Genomic DNA, 10,535 nt, shown 5'->3' on the forward strand with positions numbered 1-10,535 from the left:
TTATACGTAACCTGGCTGTAAATATGGGTTCACAGTTTTGCCTACTCCCTGCCCCTATCCATATTTGACTTGAGGGCAGAGACACTGTGTTATTCATCCCTGCAATTCCTAGCAAGGGGCCCAGCATGCAATAAGGTGAAATGTTGACTAGGTTTGTTGGCGTGCACCCACTCCAGTCGATTGGTTGCGGCTACTTGAATTGCTGCATTGATGGGCTATTTCTCTGGCTTGGTGGGAGGGAGTCCTGTGATCCGTAAGTGATGTCTGCCATAGGCTCAGGAATGAAAAGTCTTGGCGCTAATGACAGTGTTGTCCAACCCTGGGTATGTACTCGGTACTTTTTGTTGAGAAGCTTTGGAGAAGTTTTTGGAAGCTATCCTGGCTTCTTCACACCCATTTGGGTAATGCCTGTAGAAGACTGTGTTACAGTCACTGTGAGAGGTGGTTGCAACAGGGATCCTCATTTAAATGGCAGTCTGGGGGATGCCTGGGGGGCTCAGTCAGTTGAGCTTCTAACTCTTGATCTCAGCTCAGGTCTTGATCTCAAGGTCATGAGTTCCAGCTCCTCGTTGGGCTCCACGTTGGTGTGGAGTCTGCTTAAAAAAAAACAAAACAGGGGGACGCCTGGGTGGCTCAGTTGGTTAAGCAGCTGCCTTCAGCTCAGGTCATGATCCCAGCGTCCTGGGATCGAGTCCCACATTGGGCTCCTTGCTCATCGGGGAGCCTGCTTCTCCCTCTGCCTCTGCCTGCCATTCTGTCTGCCTGTGCTTGCTCTCTCTCCCTCTCTCTCTCTGACAAATAAATAAATAAAATCTAAAAAAAAAAAAAAAAAAAAAAAAACCAAAACAGGGCACCTGGGTGGCTCAGTGGGTTAAGCCTCTGCTTTCAGCTCGGGTCATGATCTCAGGGTCTTGGGATCGAGTCCCACATTGGGTTCTCTGCTCAGCAGGGAGCCTGCTTCCCTCTCTCTCTCTGCCTGCCTCTCTGTCCACTTGTGATCTCTGTCAAATAAATAAAATCTTAAAAAAAAAAAAAAAAAACTAAATGGCAGTCTGTCCCCGCTTCCACCCAAAGCTCGTACTTCCTTTCCACAAGTCATCAACCACAGTTTCTGAAGAGCTATTTATGTTTTCGGATATTAACAGGGAGTGCAGAGAGAGCATGAGGGGAAAGCCTATTCCTGTTTTGAGTTGTGTTTCTCACATGCCAATTCTAAAGGTCAAAGCAGCGTCCATATCACGACCACCGGTGTCCCTAGCAATAATATGGAAGTGGCAAGTATATCTGTCTCCTGGTGAGACTTTGGCCAAATGCCTTTCTGACCACTGTTTTCTCACCCGGTAAGTTACGTCTGGCCTCTATTTCCTTGCCTGTGAAAAATGAAGTCATAACATCTGTCTAGGGGCATGGTTGTTAGGATCAAATGAGAAGACATGTGTGGCTGTGTCCAGCTGCCAGGGACGGTGGTTTCTGGTGATCTGATCTTGAAGGTGGGGAGGGATTTCGCCAGAAAGAAGCGAGGCTGTCGCAAACCAGGGGACCAGCTGAGCTGCAGACAGGAATGCTGGCTAGAGGCCACAGAAGTGAGGGGCTGGAGGGGAGCTCCCCAACCACTTACCCCACAGGAGCGATTCCCCAAACCACTTCTTGTCTTGAGGCTCCTACTTTTTAAAAAAAGATTATTTATTTATTTATTTATTTGACAGAGAGAGAGAGCAAGAGATCACAAGTAGGCAGAGAGGCAGGCAGAGAGAGACAGAGAAACAGACTCCCTGCTGAGCAGAGAGCCCGATGCGGGGCTCTATCCCAGGACCCTGGGATCATGACCTGAGCTGAAGGCAGAGGCTTAACCCACTGAGCCACCTAGATGCCCTGGGGCTCCTACTTTTGATCTCATTTTCTTTTTCTAAGTTTTAAAAAATATTTATTTATTTATCTTAGTGAGAGAGCGAGCAAGAAAGTGCATGCATACACACATACAAGGGGGGAGGAGCAGAGGGAGAGGGAGAGAGAATCTGATGCAGACTCCCATCTGAGCATGGAGCCCGATGCGGGGGCTTGATGCCAGGACCCTGAGATCATGACCTGAGCCGAAACCCAGAGCAAGCCGCTTTTCTGGACTGAGCCAGTCGGCGCCCCAAAACTTTGTTCTTGCTAGAGCCTTCTCATCTCTCCTTCCCTCCCTCCATTCATTTCGCATCAACAGTCTGCCAGGACCAGGCTGGGTGCTGGGGTTACAGACAAGGGTTTTCCCAGTCTCTTCCCTGGAGGCGTCCCCAGGCCAGCGGAAGGTGCACTGCCAATCCCAAATCGCAGTAGTAAACGTATGCAGCAGCGCAAATTAGTTCAGAACTTCCTCAGGAGGAAGTCAAAGAAGGAGTCACAGCAGAAGAGCTGAATCTTGAAGCAGGAAATGAAGAGAAGTCACTAAAGGAACAGGGAAAGGAAATGAAGAAGGGCTTTCTGTGCTGTAGAAAAGGCAGTTCCATCTAATTATCCATGAATAGCACAGTTAAATAGAATTAGTGTATGTGTGTGTGTGTGTGTGTGTGTGTGTGTGTGCGCGCGCACACGCGCGCTTGTTCGGACTTGTTAATTTGTTCAATGTAAATATTTATACTGTAAAAGCTTGTCTTGGAAAGTGTTCATTTTTTTAAAAAGATTTAATTTATTTATTTGACAGAGAGGGAGTATAAGCAGGGGGAACAGCAGAGGGAGAGGGAGAAGCAGGCTCCCCAGTGAGCAGGGAGCCCCATGTGGGACTCAACCCCAGGACCCTGGGAACCTGACCGGAGCCAACGGCAGATGCTTAACTGACTGAGCCACCAGGCACCCAGCAAGCGTTCATTTTTAATTTGCCTGAATCCTCAAATGAGAGAAATGGTCCCAGGCCTCTTGACCTCTGGGAGACCGTGCAAGGGCTCCTCATGGCCAACATAGTTTGGGGCTGACAATGAAGGTCATGTCTAGGGGTTCTTGGGAAGGACATCTTTTGGCCAGGCCCTCCCTCCAGTTCCAGGCTCAGAACCCCGGCACTGATGGCCTGGAGCATCTGGCTTTTCTAAGTGCATCGGAGAACGAAACATAGACAAGGCTGGGGGACAAATCAGAAGGCTGTGCCTACACTGTACAGCCACATGGCTTATCCAGAGATGCTCATTCCCAGTCCAGGGAAAATGGGCAACAGAATTACTGAGCAGCTAGTGCTTGTGGCTGGCCCTCCCCTTCCTTGGTGTGTTCATATACCCAGTTGTCCTATGCTGACCATGTAAACACATTCTTTTGATATACATGTCAGTTGTGCTGATGGAGTGAAAACAGACTTCCAGGCACCTGGGTGGCTCAGTGGGTTAATCATCTGCCTTCATTCGGCTCAGGTCATGATCCTAGGGTCCTGGGATCGAGCCCTACATCGGGCTCCCTGCTCACTGGGGAGTCTGCTTCTCCCTCTCCCCCTTCTCTCCTAATCCTGCTTTCTCTCTCTCTCTCTCTCTCTCAGATAAAGAAATAAAATCTTTAAAAAAAATTGACTTCCATTTAGGGCACTGCTTTGGACCAGTCGTTTCACAAATACAATCTCTTATCCTCATTACCACGCAGGGAAATATTTGAGCTGGTGTCTGTCTGACCACCAAGCCCCACACCCACATCTTCTACTCACAGACACAGAGCCCGCACCCAAGACAGGGATAGCACGGTGTTCTTAAAAAATTATTCGGCTCACATAGTATATTTTTAATTTTGAATTAGTTGCCACCATTTAAGGGTTGGAAGATTCACATGAATATCTAGATGTCTGGATTCTCTTGAAAACTCGGGGGTCATGGCTATGTGCACATAAGCCTACTCCCGCTGAAGGAATTGTCCCCTCCTTTGAGGTGGGGCCCGTGTCCTCCAGTTCACCACCGCCCCGCCACTCACCTTCACTCAGGGGAAGGATGCCTGGCCCCTTGAGGCGCCCTGCTGGTCCGAGAATGAGATCCCAAAGTTTCTATAGGATCTATACTGAGGCTTTCTGAACATAAAGCAGATGGGATCACTGTGACATTATGCCAAGCTGCTATTCTAGGGGTCTGAAAACATTCTGTTGCCTTCCATATTCGTTTGATTTAATTAGCTCTAAGACCACATTCATGCTGAGCCCACCACAATCTGGGAGATCGTGAGGCCAGAGACATCTGTGGGAATCAGATGATGCCTCTAAGGAGTTCTGTTTGGATCTTACTGAGTTTGCGGTGCCTGTGGGACATCCTGGTGGAGGAGGGCTCCCAGGGCCAGCTGTCCCCAGATTCATGAAGAAGGGCCGGGCTGGGAGCCATCCGCCGTTGTCTGACGGAGTCCTGGGAGTGAACAGCCCATCCTGAGAGGACAGAAGCGACAAAGAGCCCAGGTCAGTGGGGAGCCAGCCACTTCAGATGGACAGACGAAGAGGGAGCAGGCAGAGAGGGAGGAGGAGAAGCAGAAGAGAGGGTTGAGGAAGCCAAGAGAAGAGAATTTGTAGGTATGAGTGGGGATGTGCTGGTCACTAAAGAGACATCTTGGTAATTAGGGGTCTGTGCTGGACACCCTCGAAGTTCCAGAAGCTGAGGTAAGGGAAGGGAAGGATAGAAAGCAGATCACAATGTGTTCACTATCAGCTGGACATTTAACACAGAGGAAAGAATCGGAGGTGTCCCTTGATAGGCTCTCCCTTGGAGAACGTAACAAGCAGGATACAGCACACATGTGTGAGATGAGCTCCTCTCTCAGAGGTGGAACTGAGGAGCCTAAGGGACAGGTAGGCTTAATCTCGGTGACCAGCGCAATCTCAAAGAAGCATATCTGAGGTGGAAAACTAGTCACGGGGAGTGGGAAAGCGAAAGGTGCTGCAACCCCAGCCAACCCTAGCTGGCTACATGGATGACAGCAGGAGACATGTTCTCGAATGTTCCACGGCATTCACTGGCCAAGGCAGCCAGCTGCCCTCGATGGCCCACAAGCTGACCCTTTCTTACTTATGTTCCAACACTCCTGGGTCACCTGTCAGAGGCTAAGCCGGGACATCATCACAGCCCTGCCAAACCAATACTTCAGGCTGTTCCACAGTGCCTTCCCCACCTGTAGCTTTTCTAGGCACTTATCTTGACATTTGGTTGGCGTTTGCTTTTACTCTATAATGCTGGGGGACAGGGAAAACACAAAAAAGGGAAAACACAGGGCTGACTCCAATGCTGTATACTTCAGATAAAGAAGAAACATCAGCAGCCACTGGAAAGGCACTTGGGGCCGAGGGTGAGTGACAGATGTTCAGTGGTGAAGGGAAAAGGCAAATTTAAGGACCACTTGTGACATGATGGGCCTGGGTTTCCAAGGTGTGTCTAATACTTGAAGAGATAGGATGTGTCTAAAAGGACGATTGAGGATCAAAACACCTACCTCGATAAACCACCCTAGGATCCCTGGTATGACTGGTGATGAACACCGATCTAGGGTTCTGGCAGGATTCCTAATTTTTTCCCCCAGCTTTGAGATATCATTGACCTATAACATTGTATAGACTGAAGGTGTCATATGTGGATATATTGCAGAATGACTACCACAATAAGGTTAGGTAACACGTTAATCCCCTCACCTTTTGTGTGTGTGTCTGTTGAAAACTTTTCAGATCTACTTTCTTAACAACTTTCAAGTATATAATAGAATATTTTTAACTAGTCGCCATGCTGTATATTACATCCCAGAATTTACTCATCTTTTTTTTTTAAGATTTATTTATGCATTTTAGAGAGAGAGACAGAGCAAGAGAGAGAGTGGGGAGGCCAGAGGGAGAGGGAGAGAGAATCCCAAGCAGACTCCCCACCGAGTGAGGAGCCTGACACAGGGATCGACCCCAGGACCCTGAGATCATGACCTGAGCCAAAATCAAGAGTCAGAGCTTGGGGTGCCTGGATGGCTTAGTCATTAAGCGTCTGCTTCGGCTCCGATCATGGTCCCAGGGTCCTGAGATCGAGCCCTGCATCAGGCTCTCTGCTCTGCAGGAAGCCTACTTCTCCCTCTCCCACTCCGCCTGCTGTGTTCCCTCTCTTGCTGTGTCTGTCTCTGTCAAATAAATAAATAAAATCTTTAAAAAAAGAAAAAGAGTCAGAGCTCAACCGACTGAGTCACCCGGGAACCTCTCATCTTTTTTTTTTTTTAAAGATTTTATTTTTAAGTAATCTCTCCACCCAACGTGGGGCTCAAACTCAAAATCCGGAGACCAAGAGTAGCACGTGCCACATATTGGGCCAGCCAGGTGCCCCCAGAACTTATTCATCTCAAAAATACCTATTCATGGGGACGTTTGTACCCCTTAAGCACCCATTTTTCCTACAACCCACCCAACTACTTTCTATTTCTGGGAGTTTTGTTTTTTCAGATCCATAGAAGTGAGATCACACAGCATTTGTCTTTCTCTGTTTGACTTATCTCACTTAGCATCATGTCCTCAAGGTCTGCCCATGGGGTTCCAAACAGCAGGGTTTCCTTCCTCTTTGTGGATGAGTCCTATTCTATTGCCTCTGCATACCACATTGTTTTCATTCATTCATTCATTGATGGACATTTAGCTTGCTTCCATATCTTGACTACTGTCGATAATACTGCACTGAGGGGGCCTGGGTGGCTCAGTGTGTTAAGTGTCTGCCTTCGTCTCAGGTCATGATCTCAGGGTCCTGGGATCGAGCCCCGCATCGGGCTCTCTGCTCAGCAGGGAGACTGCTTTTCCCTCTCTCTCTGCCTGCCTCTCTGCCTGCTTGTGATCTCTCTCTCTCTGTGTCAAATAAATAAATAAAATCTTTAATAATAATAATAATAATAATAATTCTGCACCGAACGTGGGGTTTCAACAAGCTCTCTGAGACGGTGGTTCATTTCTTCCCATACATACCCACAAATGGAATTTCTTTTTTTTTTTAAGATTTTTTTTTTTTTTTATTTGACAGAGAGAAATCACAAGTAGGCAGAGAGGCAGGCAGAGAGAGAGGAGGAAGCAGGCTCCCTGCTGAGCAGAAAGCCCGACGTGGGGCTTGAACCCAGGACCTGGGATCATGACCTGAGCCAAAGGCAGCGGCTTAACCCACTGAGCCACCCAGGCGCCCCACAAATGGAATTTCTGGCAGGATTCCGAATTCTTTTTTTTTTTTAAGATTTTATTTATTTATTTGACAGAGACAAACACAGCAAGAGAAGGAACACAGCAGGTGGAGTGGGAGAGGGAGAAGCAGGCTTCCTGCAGATCGATCCCAGGACCCTGGGATCATAACCTAAGCCAAAGGCAGACGCTTAGTGACTGAGCCACCCAGGCACCCCAGAATTTCTAATTCTTGACCTCATTTGCATCTGCAGTTCTCCACTGCCAGAAACTGACTCTCCTTTCCATACACCTCACCTTGTTCCCTCCCTCGCAGGTCTCTCTGTATCTTTAGAGCCTAACAAATGGACAGGTACAAACACGGGGCTTGTGTGTCGTCAAAGAGAGAAAGATGAGCTTCCCAAAATCAAAGCACATGATATCAGACCTTCTAAATGTTAATAACGCTGAGTGAGAACCATGCCCCTCTTTTTAAACGTATATGAATTTCCTCTTAGATATGTACTTTATCTGTGCACTGCAATTCCTCTTGTTTTCAAAATGTATAGTTGAATCTCTCTCTTTTTTTAAGATTTTACTTATTTGTTTGACAGAGACACAGTGAGAGAAGGAACACAAGCAGGGGGAGCGGTAGAGGGAGAAGCAGGCTTCCTGCCAAGCTGGATGCGGGGCTCGATCCCAGGATCTTGGGATCATGACCCGAGGCAGAGGCAGACCCTTAACCAACTAAGCCACCCAGGTGCCCCTGAATCTCTTTTTAAGTCTACATTTACTTTATTTCCTCTGTTATCAAACTGTGGACTTGAATTTCTTTCCAAACATATACTTTAAATAAGAGCGTGCTTTGAGAGTTCAATGAGAAGGGTGTCTGGTGGCTCAGGCAGTTGAGAGTCTGCCTTTGGCTCAGGTCCTGATCCCCTGGTCCAGAGATCCAATCCCTCATTCAGCTCCCTGCTCAGCGAGGACCCTGCTTCTTCCTCTGCCTGCTGCTCCCCCTGCTTCTATTCTTTCTCTCTCCCTGTCAAGTAAATTTAAAAAAAAAAAAAAATCTTAAAAAAAGAAAATCTTGGGCGCCTGGGTGGCTCAGTGGGTTAAAGCCTCTGCCTTCGGCTCAGGTCATGATCCCAGCGTGCTGGGATCGAGCCCCGCATCGGGCTCTCTGCTCTGCGGGGAGCCTGCTTAAATAAAAAAAAAAAAAAAAGAAAGAAAGAAAATCTTGGGACAGCTGGGTGGCTCAGTCGTCAATCAACTGCCTTCAGCTCCTGTCATGATCCCTGTTTCTCCCTCTCCCACTCCCCCTGCTTGTGTACCCTCTCCCACTGTCTCTCTCTGTCAAATAAATAAAATATTTTTAAAAATCTTAAAAAGAGAAATTACCCTAGAAACTTAATTTTGTCGTTCTTTGTATTTAATGCTGTCGTGTAATCCAGCTTTAATTTTATATGATTATAAAAATGTACACACACACACAAAATAGATTAGTGCAAAGAACCCCCATATACTCATAACTCAGATTCAACAATTAATCAAATCTTGCCACAGATTTACCTAGTTTTGTCCTTTGCTAGAGTATTTTTTTTTATATTTTATTTATTTATTTGACAGACAGAGATCACAAGTAGGCAGAGAGGCAGGCAGAGAGAGAGGAGGGAAGCAGGCTCCCCGCGGAGGACCCTGGGATCACCCGAAGGCAGAGGCTTTAATCCACTGAGCCACCCAGGTGCCCCTTCTAGAGTATTTTAAAACAAATTCCCGACATTATAATGTTCTGTCATTTCTAAAATATATAGACATTGTCTCACATAAGCATAATGTTATTATCACCCCTTAAAATGTAGCAATTTGGGGCACCTGAGTGGCTCAGTCCTTAGGCATCTGCCTTCACATCAGGTCATGTCCCAGGGTCCTGGGATCCAGCCCCACGTCGGGCTCCCTGCTCAGCGGGAAGCCTGCTTCTCCCTCTCCCATTGCCCCTGCTTGTGTTCCCTCTCTTGCTGTGTCTCTCTCTGTCAAAAAAATAAATAAATAAAATCTTTAAAAAAAAAAAAAAAGTAACAATTCTTCAACATGATCTAATACTGGGTATTCAATAACTGTTGCCAAAAAATGTCTTTTTACCATTGATGTGCTTGGATTAGACTTCAGACAAGCCCACACAGTGCATTTTAAGGGCATGTACCGGCTCTTAAATCTCTTTTGTTCCAGAACAGTCTCTTCACTCCTCATCGTCCCCCGTGTCTGCTTTTCCTGAGTTGTAAAAAAACAATAACCATAAACATTTATATAATAAATACAGGTTTTACAACACTTGTGGGCTCCAGGAATGGGCTCCATCCTATGACATGTAAACTTAATTCTCAATTTTTGTATCCTTCACTGTCACAATATGTAAGAAACAAGGCGCTGCTTGTAGTGGAAAATGTATCAACAGAAAAGAAGGGCCCAGAATAGGTTGGGAGGAACATCCGGAAAACAGAGATCAAAGGGGAAAGATGAAATTTGGCAATTTATGCACTCCAGGGTGAGAGGCGTTGAACCCAGCAGACGTGGGCATTCACTTTCCAGGCAACATGGATGCCCCAGTGGACAGCAGTCCTCACCAGCAAGCGGCTTGGGTTGTCCTAAAGAGCCTTACAGGGACCCCACAATCCCACACCTTCATTCTCCTTCTCCCTTGGTGACCTCTGATGACCCTTCCAGGCCCCAGGGCGAGGGCATAGAGGTGCCTGGTGAGCGGCAAGTGAACGCTGTCCCTGTTTAGATCTGTTTAGGTTTACAGTAGTTTGAGTTTCTTTTTTTTTTTTTTAAGATTTTATTTATTTATTTGACAGACAGAGAACACTAGCCAGGCAGAGGAGAAGGAGAAGCAGACTCCCCATGGAGCAAGGAGCCCGATGCAGGACTCGATCCCAGGACCCCAGGATCATGACCTGAGCGGAAGGCAGACGCTTAACCCACTGAACCACCCAGGCGCCCCAGAAGTTTAATTTTCTCCTGGGAGTTAACACATTGATATTTGAAACATTGAGGCAGTCCCTGATGGGCTCGGTTACTGTGTGTCCACCTCTGAAAACCAGATGGTCTGGCTGTTCTGACAAAGTGGCATTTGGCCACCCAAGCTTCCATTGCTGTGACCAGGATGGGTCTTTGGAAGACCGCCTGCCATCCTCATCACTCGATATCTTACCTGGTGGACAGGCCTTCTGTGACCTCATCTTTTCCCATCCTGCCGCCCAGTAACCCTCCGATTCCTTCCCTGTCCCCACTGCTCTTCCACCAGCCCAGACCACTTTCTTCCTGGGACTATTCCAACCACATCCTGGCTTGTCTTATACATTCCAGTCTTGCTCTGCTTCCAAATCATTTCCACAGTGATTTTTTTTTAATGCAAATATCATTTGGTTTCTTCCCCCCTTAAAAACCTTCC

At 47.2% G+C, this 10,535-nt stretch overlaps 1 long non-coding RNA gene across 1 annotated transcript; it reads right to left on the reverse strand.

Moving 5' to 3' along the window:
• LOC125088166 (uncharacterized) lies at positions 1–9,900 on the reverse strand. The gene is made up of 3 exons (XR_007123595.1): positions 9,227–9,900; positions 1,338–1,522; positions 1–593 (listed from the first exon to the last, which is right to left on the reverse strand). It is a non-coding gene; the product is annotated as an uncharacterized LOC125088166 (long non-coding RNA).
• Positions 9,901–10,535: the final 635 nt, after the last annotated feature.

Source organism: Lutra lutra, chromosome 16 (genome assembly GCF_902655055.1).
Source record: "Lutra lutra chromosome 16, mLutLut1.2, whole genome shotgun sequence".
NCBI classification, from domain to species: Eukaryota; Metazoa; Chordata; class Mammalia; order Carnivora; family Mustelidae; genus Lutra; species Lutra lutra.